The sequence below is a fragment of the Pongo pygmaeus genome, chromosome 8 (assembly GCF_028885625.2).
Source record: "Pongo pygmaeus isolate AG05252 chromosome 8, NHGRI_mPonPyg2-v2.0_pri, whole genome shotgun sequence".
NCBI classification, from domain to species: domain Eukaryota; kingdom Metazoa; phylum Chordata; class Mammalia; order Primates; family Hominidae; genus Pongo; species Pongo pygmaeus.
Genome location: NC_072381.2, coordinates 22401035 through 22419958, shown reverse-complemented (window position 1 = coordinate 22419958; position 18924 = coordinate 22401035). Strand labels below are relative to the sequence as shown.

Genomic DNA, 18924 nt, shown 5'->3' with positions numbered 1-18924 from the left:
AATATGGTTTAAGGCCAATACTGACCATCTTTTACATTCATCCTGTTCATAGCTTATGGCAAGCATATGGAGGAAAGTCTGTATTTTTGTTTGTTTGTTTGTTTGTTTTTTGAGAAAGAAAGTAGACATTCATGTTTGAGACCAACTTAAGATATTCTACTAACATTATTTTATAGCCATAAAGTGTCTATTCCCCAATTTTTACTAATGATATGTAGCATTAGTGGTAGTTTTTCTAATTTGGGAGCTCACATGTCTTTACTTTTTTGTGGTTTTATAATTTTATTTCATGTATTCGACAATCAGTGCTTAGTTCTCATCCATATTGACTATATATATATATTTTTTTTTTCTTGAGGCAGGATATGGCTCTGTCGCCCAGGCTGGAGTGCAGTGGTGCCATCTCGGCTCACTGCAGGCTTGACCTCCCAATCTGAAACAATTCTCTTACTTTAGCCTCCAGAGTAGCTGGGACCACAGGCGTGTGCCACCATGCCCAGCTAATTTTGTGTGTGTGTGTGTGTATGTTTGGTTTTTTTTTTTGAGACAGAGTCTTGCTCTGTCACCCAGGCTGGAATGCAGTGGTGTGATCTTGGCTCACTGCAACCTCCATCTCCTGGGTTAAAGTGATTCTTCTGCCTCAGCCTCCCAGGTAGCTGGGATTACAGATGCATGCCACCACACTCAGCTAATTTTTGTATTTTTAGTAGAGGTGGGGTTTCACCATGTTGGCCAGGCTGCTCTTGAACTCCTGACCTCAGGTGATCCACCCGCCTTGGCCTCCCAAAATGCTGGGATTACAGGTGTGAGCCACCACACCTGGCTTTTTTTTCTTCTTTTTTTTGAGATGGAGTCTCACTCTGTTGCCCAGGCTGGAGTGCAGTGGCGCAATCTCTGCTCACTGCAACCTCCGCCTCCCAGGTTCAAGCAACTCTACTGCCTCAGCCTCCCAAGTAGCTGGGATTAAAGGCATGGGCCACCACGCCTGGCTAATTTTTCTGTATTTTTAGTAGAGATGGGGTTTCACCACGCCCGGCATTTTTTGTGTTGTTTTGTAGAGGCGAGGTTTCACCATGTTGCCCAAGCTGGTCTCAAACTCTTGAGCTCAAGTGATCTGCCTGCCTCAACCTCCCAAAGTGCTAGGATTATAGGCATGACCACCATATCCTGCCTGTCTGTAGATTTTTGAAAGTGGTAACAGGTGCATAGGTAACCGAAGTATAGAACTTATTTGGTGAATCTTCATCCTCATTATGTTTTCTGGATAACCACACATGGATGGGTATGGGACACCCTTATTCCTTTAGCCTAGACAGCTTTGTCAAGCCTGGTATCAACACGCACATCTGGAGTTCCCACCTCCTTCACAGCAAATTTCCAGATCTCTTTGAATGCCCAAGGGACACACTTCTTGACGCCTACTCCATGGATGCATTTCTGAATGTTGATGGTGTATTCCTGGGTCACCACCTTGTTGATGGCAGAACAGCCTTTCTTCTTTCCACCCTTCTTTTCAGGAGCCATTCTGCCAGGCCCAAGTTGGAAAGGAAGCCAGATGTCTTTACTTAATAGTTTTTCTCCTTTAGCAGACATAGTCTTATAATCCTATCTATTTCCAGAAAGGGTTTCTGCCATGTGGAAAAAACATATGCAACAAAGTGAAATAAAAATAAGTAAGGGAACCAAGAAAAACGGAAATAAGAGTAGAAAAGACAGAATCAGAAGAGAGGTTGTCACACAAAATATATACAAAGAAGACTATACTTTCAGGAGAAAAGCATGCATTTGCCTTAAAACTTCTTAAGGGTCAAGAGGGAAGAAAACACCATCAGTTGTAATTCTCAGTGCCTAGGTGATTTAGAGAAATCACACACACACCACCACCATTACCAGCAGCAGCAGCTGTGCCCTTGGAGAAAGAAGCCTGGTAATTTGCGGTTCTGAGACCAAAGAAATTTATCTTGCTTCAGGCGCCACTCATCAACCATATATGCTATGAAGAGCTCTATTGAGGGTTACTTAATTTCGCAACAGTTTTTATTGAAATAGCAGGAGACAAAAGCCAAAATGTGACAAATTTAATCAAGTTAATAATGACTCAAATCATTTTACAAAGAAGAGGTAAAGAAGTACCTATTTAATCACTCCAGAACCACCCTACCTCTGCTAATTGACATCAACAAAATAGACAGGTGTACCCTACCTTTCTCCCCACTCTGCTCCATTCCCTAGCTGCAGGGGAACCTGGGAAAAGTAGTTTTTAGCTTCTCAGTACAGGAAGGCACAGTAGAAGAAGGCTGGGGGAGATATTGTGTAATGAGTCTACTATATCCCACCTGTATTAGTCTGTTGTTATGCTGCTGATAAAGACATAACCAAGACTAGATAATTTATAAAGGAAAGAGGTTTAATGGACTCACAGCTTGGCATGGCTGGGGAGACCTCACAATCATGGCAGAAGGCAAGGAGGAGCAAGTCACATCTTACATGGATGGCAACAGGCAAAGAGAGAGAACTTTTGCAGGGGAACTCCTCTTTATAAATAAACCATCAGATCTCAGAAGACTTATTCACGATCTTGAGAACAGCATGAGAAAGACCTGACCCTATGATTCAATTACCTTCCACTGGGTACCTCCCATGACGTAGGAATTGTGGGAGCTAAAACTCAAGATGAGATTTGGGTGGGGACACAGCCAAACCATCTCACCACCCCAGTAATTTTAGTTCTTTGGATATTGGTTGGTCTAAGAATTGGTTCGGACCCAGTTCTGGCTGATGAGATGTGAGTTGGTATATTCTGGCAAGGGCTTCCCTTCCTGAATAGACAGAAAATAATTTCTGAAGGAAATCATTCTCTGCCCTTACCCTTCTTCCTATCTGGAGCCCAAATGCAATGCCTGGCTATGTAGCAGCCACATGGAGACTGTGAGGTGACAAGTATGAGAACAAAAGTCAACACATTAAGGATAATAGGAAAGACAGAGCTGGGTCCCCAATAGCATTGTTGAGCCATTGCTCCAGACCTGGATTGACTTCCCTTGGACTATTTTTATTTGAGACGAATAAACATTTATTTGTTAAAACAGCCAGAGTTGAACTTTCTGTTTGCTGCTGGATGCATTCCTAATCTAGAGCCTGTTGCAGCAGCCAGGCTAGGACAGAGGTATTAGCTGTGAAGATGCAGAGACACAGTCAGACTCAGGATATGTTTTGGAAGTAGAACCATCAGGACTTGATGATGGGTTGGCTGAAAACAGGAGAGAAGGGAATGGAAGAAATCAAGGATGTCATCTATGTTTTTTGCTAGATATGAATAATGGAAATGTGTAATCTTGTTTTAATTCAGAAGGCGGGAAAATTCCTACTCTCACTGCTGCAGAAATACCTAAGGAAGATAAAAACACTTTGTTGCTCCCTTGAAACCTGTTTTCCATTGAGCCAAAGGAAAAGTTGGGTTAGATTCATGTTAAATAATGCAGAAGACAGTTGGAAATTCCTAACATCTATTCTGGACACTGCAGCTGGAACATATAGCAGCCTCTCCATGCCTTCTCATCTCCCAAGCCTCTTTTCCATCAAAGTCCAGGTGTACAAAACCAAACTATTATGTTCTGGTTTTTACTGCTTGCAGGAATAGACTATTAAAATACTAATACTTCTATAGAATATATTAACTTCTTGAGTCAGTAAATAATGCTCCATAGCTGGATCAAATAAGCATTTCAAATCAGAGCTATTTTTTAAAAAAGAATATCTTCTTTTTTCAATGAAAAATTTTTTTTAGAGATAAGGTCTCACTTGTAGCCCAGCTGGAGTGCAGTGGTGCAATCATAGCTCATGGCAGCCTCGACCTCCTGGGCTGAAGCAATCCTCCTGCCTCCGCCTCCTGAGTAGGTGGGACTACAGCTGTGCCTCACCACGCTTGGTATTTTATTTTATTTTTGTAGAGATGGTGGTGGGGGTGGGGGTCTCACTGTGTTTCCCAGGATGGTCTAGAACTCCTGGCCACAAGCCATCCTCCCTCCTTGGTCTCCCAAAGTGCTCGAATTATAAGCATGAGCCACTGCATCTAGCCCATATCCATCTATCTATGTATCTATCTATATCTATATATTCTATAATATATTCTATAATCCTAGCACTTCGATATTTAAAAATATCGAGTAAAAAAGCTACATGACTGTATATATTTCGTATCTATTCTTACATTGCTAGGGCTTTACTTTTGTTGATGAGAATAAACTAGGAATATCAAATACATTGCCTGCTATAACCACAGTTGCTTCTAAAGAAGATGCATCACCCCCGGTACCTCCTGAAAGGGTACACATATTGCATGGCCTCGTCATCCCCTGTCCCAGCCCCAGCTGGAAGGACAATACATTCATAGATTGGCATGAGTAGGCTTGGAAGGGTAAACGGGCCATTGAAATCCCTCTCCTTACCCCCTGTCAGAAAATTGATATAAAAAACTTACGTGAATGAAGCAGTCCTCAGCAGAAGGTGAAACTTGAAAGATATGAGGTAAGTCTGGCATGGTGGCATACACCTATAGTCCCAGCTACTCAGGAGGCTGACGCCGGCAGATCGCTTGAGCCCAGGAGTTTGAGACCAGGCTAGCAACATAGTGAGACCCTGTCTCTACAAAAAATTTAAAAAGCAGCCCAGGTGTGGTGGTGTGCACTTGTGGTCCCAGTGACTCAGGAGGCAGAAGTGGGAAGACAGTGTGGGTCCAGGTGATCGAGGCTGCAGCGAGCTGTGATTGCACCCCTGCACTCCAGCCTGGAGTAGAGCCAGGCCATGGTCTCTGATGGTAGAATATTCCTTCCAAGTGCCTCTTCTCCTGCCCAGCACTGGGTGGCAGGAGGAGGAAGCCCAGGTTGCAGCAGTGGCAAGATGAGCCTCAGTAGCCAACACCAGTGATAGCCAGGGAGTCAGCGAATCCATCTGGAAGAACTTCAAGGACAGACAAAGCCAACATGGCCTCTGTCCCCTGTAAACTCATACCTCAGTGAGCTGAGGGAACTAGAGCCAGGCTCTGCCTTTTACAGCAAAAACAGCCCAACCAAAACCCCAAACAGGAACAAATTCTACTACCTTTTATACTGTAAATACAAATAATTATACTTGTGTGTTCTCTCCAAGCTTATGCTACATGACAGCAAGTCTTTGGGGCTCATGGAATACTTTCATATGAATAATCCCAGGCATTACATTATCTTCCTTCCTTCCTTCCTTCCTTCCTTCCTTCCTTCAACAGGGTTTGTTCTGTTGCCCAGGCTTGAGTGTAGTGGTGCAATCATGGCACATTGCAGCCTCGACCTCCCAGGCTCTAACGATCCTCCCACATTAACCTCCCAAGTAGCTGGGACTACAGGTGCATACCACCATGCTCAGCTAATTTTTAAAATTTTTGTAGAGATGGTGTCTCACTATGTTGCCCAGGCTGGTCTCAAACTCCTGATCTCAGGCGATCCTCCCTCCTTGGCCTCCCAAAGTGTTGGGATTACAGGTGTGAGCCACCTCCTCAGACCTCAGACATTATTTTCTCCAAGGGGAAACCTAAATTCTATTTGAGGCATTTCATTCAAAAATCCCACTGAAACTGAAGCATTCTGTGAAACTAAGGAACGATTTCTAAGGAAGATACCTTTGCAGCCTTCCTCCCCAGGCCTGGGCCCATGTTGTGTGAGGTGGAGGAGAGTAAACCAGGACTTCCAACAGCACATCTCTCTCTCTTTTTTTTTTTTTGGAGACGGAGTCTTGCTCCTTGCTCTGTCGCCCAGGCTGGAGTGCAGTGGTGTGATCTCGGCCCACTGTAAGCTCCATCTCCCAGGTTCATGCCATTCTCCTGCCTCAGCCTCCCGAGTAGCTGGGACTACAGGGACACCCACCACACCTGGCTATTTTTTAAAAAACTTTTTGTAGCAATGAGGTGTTGCTTTGTTGCCCCGGCTGGTCTTGAACTCCTGGCCTCAAGCCATCCTCCCACTTTGGCCTCCCAAAGTGCTGGGATTATAGGCGTGAGCCATTGAACCTGGCCTCTGTTTGACATCTCTTTTCTAATTTTTCCACTTTTCTTGTTAACCAAATTTAACCAAATCAAATACCCCAACAAAATGTATGTGTGCACAGGAGCTAAAACTTTCTTGTGCCTCTTGTTTGCCAAGCCACAAAAGATACTTAACCATCCCTGATACACAGAAGCCATATCCCATGACAGGAGGGTGGGATAAGTACATGGGATATGATGGCCCTGGAAAGTTCTCTGGGGCAGTAATGTTTAAGATGAGAATTTCAGGGCAAGAAGAAACCAGCTATGCTGGAACTAGCGTTGTAGCAGAGGAAACAGCACATGCAAAGGCCCTGTGTCAAGGCATTTGGATATTTCTTAGCATATCCAAGGAATAAAAAGAAGACCAAGATGCCTGTAATCCTAGCACTTTGGGAAGGTGAGGTGGGTGGATCACCTGAGGTCAGGAGTTCGAGACCAGACTGGCCAATATGCTGAAACCCCCGTCTCTACTAAAAATACAAAAATTAGCTGGGCGTGGTGGCAGGTGCCTGTAATCACAGCTACTCGGGAGGCTGAGACACAAGATATTGCTTGAACCCAGGAGGTGGAGGTTGCAGTGATCTGAGATCACACCATTGCACTCTAGTCTGGGCAACAGAGGGAGACTTAAAAAAAAAAAAAAAACCCTGAAAACAAAAACAAAAACAAAACAAGTCAGCTGGAGTATATTGAGAAAATGAGAGAAATGATAGGACGTGAGCCTAAGGAAGTATGTAGATGACAGGTAGTATTGGGACTACAGTAACATGTTTGTACTTTACTATCAGTGTAAAGAAAGCCTTTGAGAGGTTTAGGCAGTTGTGTCATAATTTGTATTTAAAAACTGTTGATACCAGTTATATAATGTTCAGAAATGGGCAAACTAATTGATGGCAATAGAAGGTAGAAGAGTGGGTACCTTTGGGGGTGATGACTAGGAGGGAGAATGAGGGAGTGCTTCTGAGGTGCTGATCTATTTCACGATCCAGTTGCTGGTTATACAGGGGTGTCCAGGTTATAAAACAGCATCAAGCTGCATATTTATGATTTATGCACTTTTTCTGTAAAATTTATTCTGTAATATTTTGGTAAAAATTTAGCTAAAAAACGGAATAAATGTTTACAATAGTTTGAGGAAGAACAGATTTCAGGGACAAGGCAGAGGGGAGACCCCTTTGGAAAAGTTGATGTTGGCTTGAACTAATATGGCAGCTGTCAGGCCAGGTGCAGTGGTTCGCACCTGTAATTCCAGCATTTGGGAGGCCAAGGTGGGAGGATCACTTGAGTCCAGGAATTCAAGGTCAACCTGGGCAACATAGTGGGTCCCTGTCTCGACAAAAAATTAAAAAATTAGCCAGGCATGGTGGTACATGCCTGTAGTCCCAGCTTCTTGGGAGGCTGAGGTGGGAAGATGGCTTGAGCCCAGGATGTCAAGGCTGCAGTGAGCTATGATCATGCCATTGCACTCCAGCCTGGGCGACAGACTGAGACCCTGTCTCAAAAAAAAAAAAAAAAAAAAAAAATGTATGGCTGCTGTCAAGATAGAGAAAATTAGAAAGATAGGCGATCTTTTGGAATGAAATTGCTGGAACTTGCTGATGGATCAGATACAGGCATCTTAAAGAGAAGAATGACTTCTAGGTTTCTGACTTACACAGCCAGATAAAGGGTGATGCCATGCCATTCACTGCATTGCAGGCAGAAGGTCAAGGATTCAGCTTTGGAATATTATGTGATTTTTAGACACTCCTGAAGCATCTACCAAGTGGTTGTAGCTTCAGGTAGATTGTTGGATCATTAACTGATGCTCAGAGAAGAGATCTGTGAAAGAGGCATAAGTGTTGTTATTGTAGGCATACAGATTGTAATAGAAGCTATGAGAATGTTTGGGGTCATCCATGGAAAGAGGGTGGAGAACACAGAGAAGAAGACCAGGACTGTCTTAAGGAGCTGCTTCCTTTAGAGTTGGTTAAAAAAAAAAAAAAAAAAAAAAGAAAAGAAATAAGAGACAGAAAAGAAGATCAAGATCAAGGAGATAGGAAAAAAGAGCAAGCAGTTGTGGTGTCAGTCAAAGAGGGTTGCCTGGTGCTAGGTGGTTAAGTAAGATCATGATAGGGAAAAATCCTCTGGATTTGACAACATGGAGACCATCAGTAACATCTGTAAGTATCTGTCACTTTATTAATGATCCCAAGCCTGTCTTCCTCTGTAAAATGTCCTAATAGTTTACCTACTTCCCAGAGTTTTTGAATTTAAAGTACTTTGCACACTTTGTACAAGACCTGGCTAAATGTGAGTTGTAGTTTAGCTGAGAACAAATGCTTGCATTGGTATAAAATAGGTTTGATAACACCCTCCTCATAAACTTGTTAAAAGGAATACATGAAGTAATGTTACATTTTAGAAAAGTAGATTTTAAAAACAGGTATAGGAAGTAGGTCTTCCCCACACCTCCATTTGAATCGATCACAGCTGGTAAATCTGAGAATAAGAGGACCAAACTACATCTTCAAGGAAGTAGAATACTCAGTGGTAAGTTTAGGCCCTGCCACCCATTTATTTAATTAAGAATCCTTTAGAGAGGTAGTTTGAGTATTGGTAAAAACAGAGAGATCCGTGTGGCAGAAAACATGATGATAAATTAAAGCACTAACACATATTTCAGTTTCTATACAAAACACAGTCTAGCATTGGCTCTCTATAATTGTGTGGCTGGTAGAGATGCTTCAAAGATCTGCTGCAATTCAGCAAAAGCTGCCACAGGGCCAAAGCCGCCACAGGGCCAAAGCCAGTGGCCCAGGATTAGGGGACCTAATACTAGTAAAGATAGAGTCATAGTGCTCCCTACAGTTTTTAAGTCTAAAGGCCAAGACGAGGCCAAGGATGCTGATGCCTTTCTCCAGACCTTTCTTGTGTTCATATTCTACCATCCAGAAATCCAATCCTAAGAAGAGAAGTTACCAGTCATTGCCAGGGCTAGCACAGCACTGGGACAATGGGAATATGCGGGAGATAGTTCGTCTACTTCCTTTCAACTGAAGATGGACCAGGCTGGGCACAGTGGCTCATGCCTATAATCACAGCTCTTTTGGAGGCAGATAGAGATAGAAGGATTCCTTGAGGCCAGGAGTTCAAGACCAGCCTGGGCAACATAGCGAGACCCCCACATCTCTACAAAAAATTTTAAACAAAAAACAATTAGCCAGGTGCAGTGCCAAGTGCCTCTAGTCCCAACTACTCTGGAGGCTCATGTGGGAGGACTGCTTGAACCCAGGGGTTGCAGACTGCAGTGAGCTATGATTGCACCACTGTACTCCAGCCTGGGTGACAGAGCAAGACCCTGTCTCAAAAAAAAAAAAAAAAAAAAAAAAAAAGATGGACTAATTGGCCATGTTCTCAGATAAACCTGGTGGTGGAAGGTAATCTTTGGCAACCAACAAGCTGAAAAAATATTACTCATTTTTAATCTAGTTAATAAGGGAAATTGAGAGAAGTTCTAGCACAACTGTGAGGTACTGCAAAGGCACTATTTTTCCTGGTCTGTTCTGCTGCAACTCCCATTCCTAGACAGCCTGGCATCAGGCACAGCTGAGAGGGAAACCCTGTCAACAGAGGACAGGTCCCTATTCTTACTGAGGGGCAGGTGGTCAGATGGTCACGCTACCAGAAGAAATAGCATTGACTGTTTGCTGAGCCACTGGGTTTGCATGCACTGGGATCGGGAGGCTGTGATCAGAGAAACAGATGAGAATCTTTTCAAAAACAGACAAATATTAAAATGCAGGAGGTCTATTTATTTGTCAAGTCAACATTTAGTAATAAGGGAGAACAAAGTTTACCCTGCTATCAGAAAATAAGAAATCAGAATCCAGTCATATGGGATGGGAGAAGCTTGCAAGCTATTACAACTGAACTCAGGAAGCAGATAACCAGCTACGAAAGAGGTACCTTTAAATGCCAGGCTGTATCTGAGAGTGTATCTCCCTTGATCAGAGCCCAGAGTACAAGCTAAACAATTCCTTCATAAATCAGCACACATCAGCTTCTAAAATCAGCAATATGTCTCCAAACATCTTGAACTGACATTAAGAAATGCTGCACCATTGAGAAAATGGTTTCCAGTTATTTGAACTTAAAGAATTAACTTGTTGAAGCACACTTTTAATCATTGATAAGTTACTGAATTCAAAGAGAAGTAATAAAGAATGGTAAACCAATTAACTAGGAATTATATTTCAAATTTTTTTTGTTTTGGCAAACCTGATGATTAGTTGATATTTTTTCAATATTTAGGAAAAAGGAACACATATAAATTTCACATTTTTGTTACTAGCATTTTGACCAGCAATTCATTTTTCAATTTCATGTGTGAAGCTAAACTGATGATCTGTTAATCTTCGTTTGTTTGGAATTAGCCTGAAAAGTGCTAAATACTGCTTTTTGGATAGAATCTTGAGTGGACTAGAACGAGTTTGTTAGGAAAAAATAAATCTGAGCCTACTTTACGTTTGAAGTTACGTTTGAAGTAACATGATTGCTTGGCTATCTTAACAGTTGATCTTGATTTCCACACAATGTGAAAATTTATTATTACTATAACCAAAAGGGGAAAAAACCCTTACATCTATTACAAAATGCTTTAGGAGATAGTATTTAGTCATGATATTTATTAACACAATTCATAGCAAAGCTGAAATATGGCAATAATATGGTTAGTTTGATTTATGTGGATAGATAAATTATCTGGTTCTCAAATACATTACAAAACTCATATTTTAATTTCTATTTTATAGACATGATTTTAATGATCTGTATATTTTACATTCATGTCACATTTGTACCTGAAATCTCTAATTAATTCATGTTTTCCATTACACCTTGGAGTAATCATTGCCCAGCTATAGGGAACAGTATGAAATGAAGTGTGTTATGCATCATTAAATGTTAATGTTAAAATAGGGCATTATCTATTTAGTTAATTTAGACCAGGTAAAACTACACAAAAACGTTTCTCTCTGTTGCTCAGCAATTCAGCTGTTTCTCTGCACATCCTTCCTCAAGTTCTCCTCTCCCATTCATATTAATTATTCCAGGTCCCGAAACTTTCTTTTTCTTCCAGCAACGTTTGCTCTGATACTCATTCGAAGGTATAAATAATTGATAACAGCTTAGAATGTGAGTTTTCTCAGTAGCATTTGGATTTTATTGAGGTTCAAACTTTTAATCTATAAAAATGGTGACTGCATCAGTAAATGGGTGATGGAAATATTTGGGGAGGATGCACTGTTTGCAGTTGTCCTTGAAATTGGATCAAGTAGCCACTTGCCTACTCTGTCTGCTAGGAAGGCAGATAAGAATTCTGCACCTTCCTCTTCCACCCCTTAAAACTCTCCTTTGTTTCACATAACCAGAAAATGTTTATTTTAATTATGTAGATATTCATTTCTATTTTTCCTTTTTTACTGTAAGAAATGGCATGGTAAAAGTTTCAATAAAACTATAGTATTTTATGCTCAGTACTCTAAATTAAGAATTAAAGTTCTATATCTAGATGCCATTCCAAATGATTAATTTTGTTTCACATTGTTCATAAGAATAATACATTACTTTAGGTGTTGTTTTTTCCCACCAAGTTGCTTAGTTAAAAGAGAAATCATTAGTAATTGCTAGTTCCTATTATCTAAGTAGATAAAATATAATTAGAAAAACAACTGGATAGTTTCACTCTACGTTGTTCTCAGTGCAATGTCCAGTTTGCAAATGCTTCATTCATTTGTTAATTTTAGAGGACAGCATTTCAGTGCAATAATTGAAAATAGCTCATAGCCTGTTCTGTGAAGAAACAAAACATTGTTTGTGTTGGTGTCAAGTAAGTTAATTATGCTTTATCATCTTCAAATGGAGCATATAATTGATTAATGAAATTCTGCTATCATTGAGACCATTATTAGTAATCAAGAATTCCAATAGTTTCTTCTTATTCCTCATGTAAAAAATCATCTGGGCATTCCATATGTTTAAAAACAATTCAATTTGGAACACTTGTACTATCATAAGTTGATGAATTAAAAACTAGATACAAAATGTGGAAACTACTGTAAAAGATTACTGACTTCTAAAAAATATTGCATTTATTGTGGCAATACATTCCTATTTAACAATATGACTATGTAATTTTTCTGTAGTACTTTGTAGAATTTTCATTAATTCCACTTAAAATCAATGGCTTATATACAGTTCTTTTTTGTGACATGAAAACTATAACATTTTGGCTGATCAGTGTTCTTTTGCTTGTTTACTTTTAAAAGGTCTTTACAATTACCTAAGTAATTGCCTGAGGCATTGAACATATTGCTGGATATTTAGCTGAAAACAAACAAAAATGTTTTCAAACAAGGATGTCGATGAAAAAGCTATACAATGATTTTAATACCACCCCCACTCCATCACCTCTACAACCACCACCAGCACTGCCACACATACTCTCAGAATGTTTGGTATCATATACAACTCTCCTAAAGCAGGAGATAATGTCAAAAATTTAAAAAGAGAATGCTACTCCTACATTTCCAGGTAACATAAAGAGTTGAAACCCTTGAACTTCCTGTATATATTAATATTTGTTTTCAACACACTAATTGCTCATGTGACCTTGGACCTCTATGAATTTTATGTATTTAATAAATGAATGCAAGTGTTCATCTTAATTTTAGATTTAAATTTGTTATCTTTGAACTATATCAATTTCTCATAAAACAATTAAGAAACAGCATAAACAAAAAGGGAAATGAAAATATTTCATTTCATTATTTAAGTGTTTGATAATGCTTGGTATCAATTAGACATAATCAGAAGAGTATTTAATAAAGCAATGGATTAGGAAGGGGCTGTTAGAGAACACAGATGGTATTACTCTTTAATAATTAGGTACAAAAATAAGGTCTTAATAAATTGGAAATTTATGTTTTCCATTGAATGTTCTTAAAATGCCAATAGAATTATAGTGAAATGATTTTCTTTGCTGATTCCTATGATAGTATGATACATACCTTATTTTAGATATTTACATTTTCATTCTGTTAGAATGAAATACCTGTATGTATTCCATGTGCTAACATATAACAAAATCTGGGATTTAAGAAAATGTACTTCAAAAATGTAAAAACTGCGGATAATTGAAATTTGAGGTATTTATAATACAAATAAGGACCATTTAAAATATACCAACAGGCATTATTAAAAATAAGTATATAGTTCTGTAAAGACTCTGTGTGTTATATATTGACTATCAAATACTGGACATTTGTGAACTAGCTTTTTGCTATTCCTAAGTATTATCTTTCCAAAAACTTGCTATGAAGGTCATTTATATTTCCTTTCTAAATGGATTTTGAATAAAACATAAGAGCTGTATTTAACATTCTGCATCTGAATTCCAAGACTCTGATTGTATGCCTTCTTTTACATTACAAATCTATCAAATAGAGATGATTTTCTTTTTGAATTCCATATTACCTAGCAATATTTAACACCTGAAATGCTAAAAGAGGCACCCATTGATCTTTGCTCTGCATTGAAAGTTGATCAGTACATGGCCTCATGAAAAGAAACATGTTCTTTCTAGGGTTTAATAAATGCTTCACAATGATTTTTTTTTTTAAGTAGGCCTTAATACCTAATCAGTTGCATGCAGTGGCTAGAGTTGAGTGGATAAGAACACCTACCAAACACCTACTAAAGTACAACTCCCAATTTTTACTTCAGAAGGAAGCCATCCTTCAGAGATGAGAAAATAACTTACTTTAAGCTTTATTCATTTTTGTATTTGGCTGCCATAAAATATCTTTTTCTAAGTAACTTTAGGGTTTTTTTTTTTTTTTAAATCTAATCCTGATTAAATTTAAAAAAAAAACCTGGTAGTTAATTGTACGCTTTCCCATAAAAGAGGGAAGCACAAAATGCCATGGGGTATATCCAAGAAACGTAACATAAACATGAGACTTACAATGCACAATTTAAAATTTCATATGTTGTCAAATGATAAATGTCTGTTCCAGCTATGAATACTTTAACTTCAAAAATCTTTCATAGCCTTAAAAAAGAACTCTCACAGAAACAGAAGCTGGAATGTTATTTGTGAACTAGGCCTTGCACCTTGTCAATATTTTTAGTTCTTAAATTTCTGTAATGTTCTAGAGCCATAAAACAGCTACTTCATTTTGAAATTTTGATTTTAACATTTCACTAACAACACTGGGAAAGGATCATCTTAACTAAAGGTGTCAAGACTAACGTTTGAGCTTAGCCGTTGAACTTTCTCTTAGGGGAAACAGTTTAATCCCCAAGTACCATGAGATAGGCGTTTTAAGGCAACTTTTTAAAAAGGAAAATAAACCTGCTTTTTGCCGTCTAGGAAAGATACATTTCTCCTTGTGGAAATCTGCAGTCTGAAAAGACAGATATAAAAAGCACGAACTGTTGAAAATAACCTAAATGTTCTTTGAAAATTTAAAGGCCAGCTTATCCTGCAATGGTGATAGAATAGTCGGCTTACAACACGCAAAGCCGAGCCGCGGGTGGGCAGGCGCCGCCCGTGGCTCGCGGAGTGGATGCACTCGAGGGCGCGGCCGCTGCGCTTGGGGAACTTTCAGGGCGCCAAGTACGGGTAGCGCTTCTGATGGATTCCCGGGTCTGGGAGGATCCGATTATCCCGGGGCCGGGTGACACGCACAAAGCTGAAGTTAGAGTTGGCCAGGAAGGGAGGACCTGGTGAGCCGGTGGAACACAAGCGGGAAGGCCTTTCCTTCTAGGAGCAAAACCAGTGACGCGTCCGGGACGCCCGGGGACCCCTGTGGGTCTCGGTTTCCTTCGCTGTGACCCTGACATGTTCCCCTCCACCGGCCCGAGGAAACCGTCGCTTCCAGCCTCCAGCTACCGTCACCTCTGCGGGGCTGCGAGCGGAGGACCGGGACAGAGAAAGAGCCGGCGGTCCTGGCCAGCCGCGCAGCTCAAAACCCGACGGCGCGGGGACTCCGGGCCTGGGGCCTCCATGGCCGTGGCCTCCTTGTCTCCCGGGCCGGCTGCTCCCTACGCTACGGGACTGAGGGCACTGGGGACCCAGGGGCTTCTCGGGCACTAGCGAGGACCTAACCTTGAGTGAAGAACGATGTCAAGTGCAAGTGAAGAATAACGGGGGTGGGCGCGAAGAGAATGGTCTTGGGGCGCGCTTGCGCCTCTACCCGAGGACCGAGATGGGGATTCGACAGACGCCAGCTGTGGGGATCCGGGGCGAGAAGCCCCGACTTTCTGAGTGGTGAGCCGCCTCCAGTCGCCCCAGGACGTAACCCCGAGGAGCTTTCAGACACGGGCCGCGCCTAATGTCGCTGAGAACCGCGAAGACCGGAGTTCCGGCCGCCTCCCGGACTGGCGCCCCGAGGCCAGGGGACCCGCTTGGGGCTCCCGGCCGAGCCCCGACCTCGGACGTTTTTCCGGGAGCCGCGAGAGGCCTGGGGGCCTGGGCCAGGCGCCGCGGCGGGCATCGATCGCCGGCTCCCAGCGAGTGGCCCCGCGCAGGTGGAGGTGACCCCGTCACTTCCAGGAGCGCCCCAAAGCCCGGGTACCCCCAGCGTGCGCCCTTTCCTCCTCCCCGAAGGTTAAGTTCGTCTTTTTCGGTTCTCGGTTACGCATCCCCTTGGCACGCGTGCCCAGCCACACCGTGGGCGAAACTAGAGGGCCCGCGTCCCCTGGGGGCTGCCGCAGGGCCCCGAGTGAGGTGTCCCCTCCGGGCCGGGCCCGAGTCGGAGGCCCCCTTTGCAGCCTAGAGGAGCGCGGGGCTGGCGCTGCGCAGGAACCGCCAGGCCGGGGAGGGGGCCGCGCCCGGGCCTGGGCCAAGAGCGCGCGTCCCCCGCCCGGGCCCTGCGGCCCTCCCCAGGTGTCTGAGCAGAGCTGCTGAAGCTGCAGAAATGTGCTGGCGCCTGTCCACCGCCGCACACAAAACCCAGCCAAAAGCGGCGAGAGGAAAAGCGAATATGGCGCTGCTGAAAATGGAGCCTCGGCATCTAGAAAGTCTTTCTTTCCTTTCCTCTTCTCGCTCTTACTTCGTCGATCTTTTCCCCCTTGCCCTCTCACGAGGGCCTCCTGCGCTTTCCTTCGGGTATTCTCTACCCCTCGGCCCCTTTCCTGTTCTTATGAATAACCTCCTTTACTCGGTTTTCCTTCTTCCTTTCCACTCTCAGTTCCTCTTTCTCCATTTTGTGTCACAGGCGCCTTGCTTCTTGTTCCCTTTCAGGGCGCGCACTCCCCCGCCCGGCTCACTTTATTTTGTGTGTGGGTGGCGGAGCAGGGAGGGGGTGGCAAGGATCGTGAGGCTAAGTATCGAGTTTTGTTTTGTTTTTTTCTTTCTTCTTCTTTTTTTAAAGGTGTTATCTTAGGAGCCAAGCATCTCCTTTGGTCGTGCGCTCCTTCGCCTCGCGCCTGGTGGCCCCCACCCTGCTGCACCCGAGGCTTGCGCGGCCCGGTCCCATCAGCCGAGCGTCGCCCGCCCAGGAGGAGGCTCGGGTTCTCCGCAGAAGCGAATAGTTTCTCTTTTTGTTTTAAGTTAGAACCTTGCTTTTGCAGTGATTCGTTGCTGTGGTGTGATTTTAAACAGGTGAGGAATCGGAGTCTCATTTTCCCAGGGGGCTTCCAATGAGGATTTTAAGAGAAGCGTGCAAAGAAGACAGCAATGTCCATCTTTTTTTTTCTTTCTTGTTTTCTTTTGAACAGAGGGAACCCCCACGCGCTGAGATAGTTATGTTTTTAAGGCTAAACTTTTTTAAAATTAGTTTTTCTTTTACACTTATGGCTGTCTTTTGATCCTTTTAAAGAAAGGATGAAGTCAAAACAGACTAATGCTTTTGAATACACAACGTCCCCACGTCCCCAAATTGTGGTGCTGGGATAGTTCCTCTAAGATGCATTCTGATTTTGAAGTTCAAGGTCTCTAAGCGATGTTAAGCGGAACCAGAAAAATATGTTGCTACATTAAAGATAAAACAGACGGTGATACTGACTGCTGAATCGTAGTAGAAACTTTTTTTTTTTTTTTTGAGGCTGTGTAGGATTTGCCTTGGTTTTATTAGGGAACCTGCTAATAGAAGCAATTTCAAGTGACGGGCTTCCCTCAGTAAAAAGCTGGAAGCAATGACATGTTTTCTATCTGAATGCCTCTCCTTAGCCGTGGTAAAATAAATAAATAAATAAAAAATAAATAAATAAATAAATAAATAAATAAAAATTAGTTTACATGCAGTGTTTGAAAAGAAAATGATTTTGCTTCCCAAGTTTTTATGTTTTCTTTTTTACCAACTATATTTCACTTTATTTACAATTGTCAGTCTATTCTCACACCTTCTGGTTAGTTTTATCTTCTCACCACGGTCTGTTAGAACCCCATCCTCGAGCAAAAAAACAAAAACAAAAACCACCCCCCCAAAGCAAACAAACAAACAAACAAAACAGGTGTTCATCACTATGAGATGCTAATGCCCCTGGAATTGTTTGAAAAGAGCAAAATTTTGTAAGGGGATTCTTTTAAAAAAGTGTTAGAGAAGTATTCTTCAAAAACATCTTAGAATGTTTCCTTAAAAAATTACCTTTCTTGGTTTTTCATTAATTGCCTTTGATTAAAATTAGGTTACAAACATATCTTAATTTCAGACTGTTTCTTTATAAAAGAAAGGAGAAAGTAAATAGGTGTCGGCAAGAACTAAACCAATGCAACTAGGCCCTATTGAGAGCCTAAATCTGTAAATTGGTACCCTTAAAAAACATTAATCAACTTGAGGTTGGTACAGGTAGTTCTTTGACTCAAACAGTTGATTTTCAAAGTCTTATAAAACAGGTTAAAATGTGTTTTTAGTCCAGGTTCCTACTTCTTTGTTATGCATTTCTCCTGGTAGATAAATAAATGAATCTAACTTGATGAGTAGGTAGATTTTTCTCCAGAAGAACTTTCTAAAAATGGGCAAAGTTAGGGAAGTGATTAATACCCTTCAGTTTAATTGGAATGATTCAGTGCTTATACCAAGTTAATCCTATTAAGATGCTATTTCCTGCTCAGGGGGATAAATTAAGCACAACTTAGATTATTTTATATGGACAACTTGGTATATATTCTAAGCAATTGGGGCTGGAAAAAAGTATCTATTCTCCAAAAAATATATATTATGTACCAGTAATGTTCAAAGTACTTTGAGGAAGTGTATTGATGGGAAGAGTATAAATCATAGTGACTGTTGTTAAGGAGTTTACAGATTATAAACAGCGATTGAGCTTTCTTTATTTTCTCTTATTTAGAAAACAAACATTCATAAGAAAAAAAAAATTAGATCCCTTCTTTTGCCCACATACAAATTCAGTTTCAGATCAATTAAAAAGTTAAATAAGAAAAATAGAATTAAAAAATATTGGAAGTCCGGGTGCAGTGGCTCACGCCTGTAATCCTAGCACTTTGGGAGGCCAAGGCGGGCAGATCATGAGGTCAGGAGATTGAGACCATCTTGGCCAACATGGTGAAACCCCATCTCTACTAAAAATACAAAAATTAGCTGGTTGTGGTGGCGCATGCCTGTAATCCCAGCTACTCGGGAGGCTGAGGCAGGAGAATCACTTGAACCCAGGAGGCAGCGATTGCAGTGAGCCGAGATTGCGCCACTGCACTCTAGCCTGGCAACAGAGTCATCTCTGTAACTCTCCATCTCAAAAAAAAAAAAATTGAAAGGAAATATAGAATTTATAGTATGAAAGGATTTCTTAAACAAAACATTAAAATGCACAATCCATTAAGGAAATGATAAATTGGATGACAGTCATGCTCCAAATAATGA

The 18924-nt window shown here is 41.5% G+C and overlaps 1 pseudogene; it reads right to left on the bottom strand.

Moving 5' to 3' along the window:
* Positions 1–309: 309 nt before the first annotated feature.
* LOC129006856 (large ribosomal subunit protein eL31-like) lies at positions 310–1545 on the bottom strand (annotated as a pseudogene).
* Positions 1546–18924: the final 17379 nt, after the last annotated feature.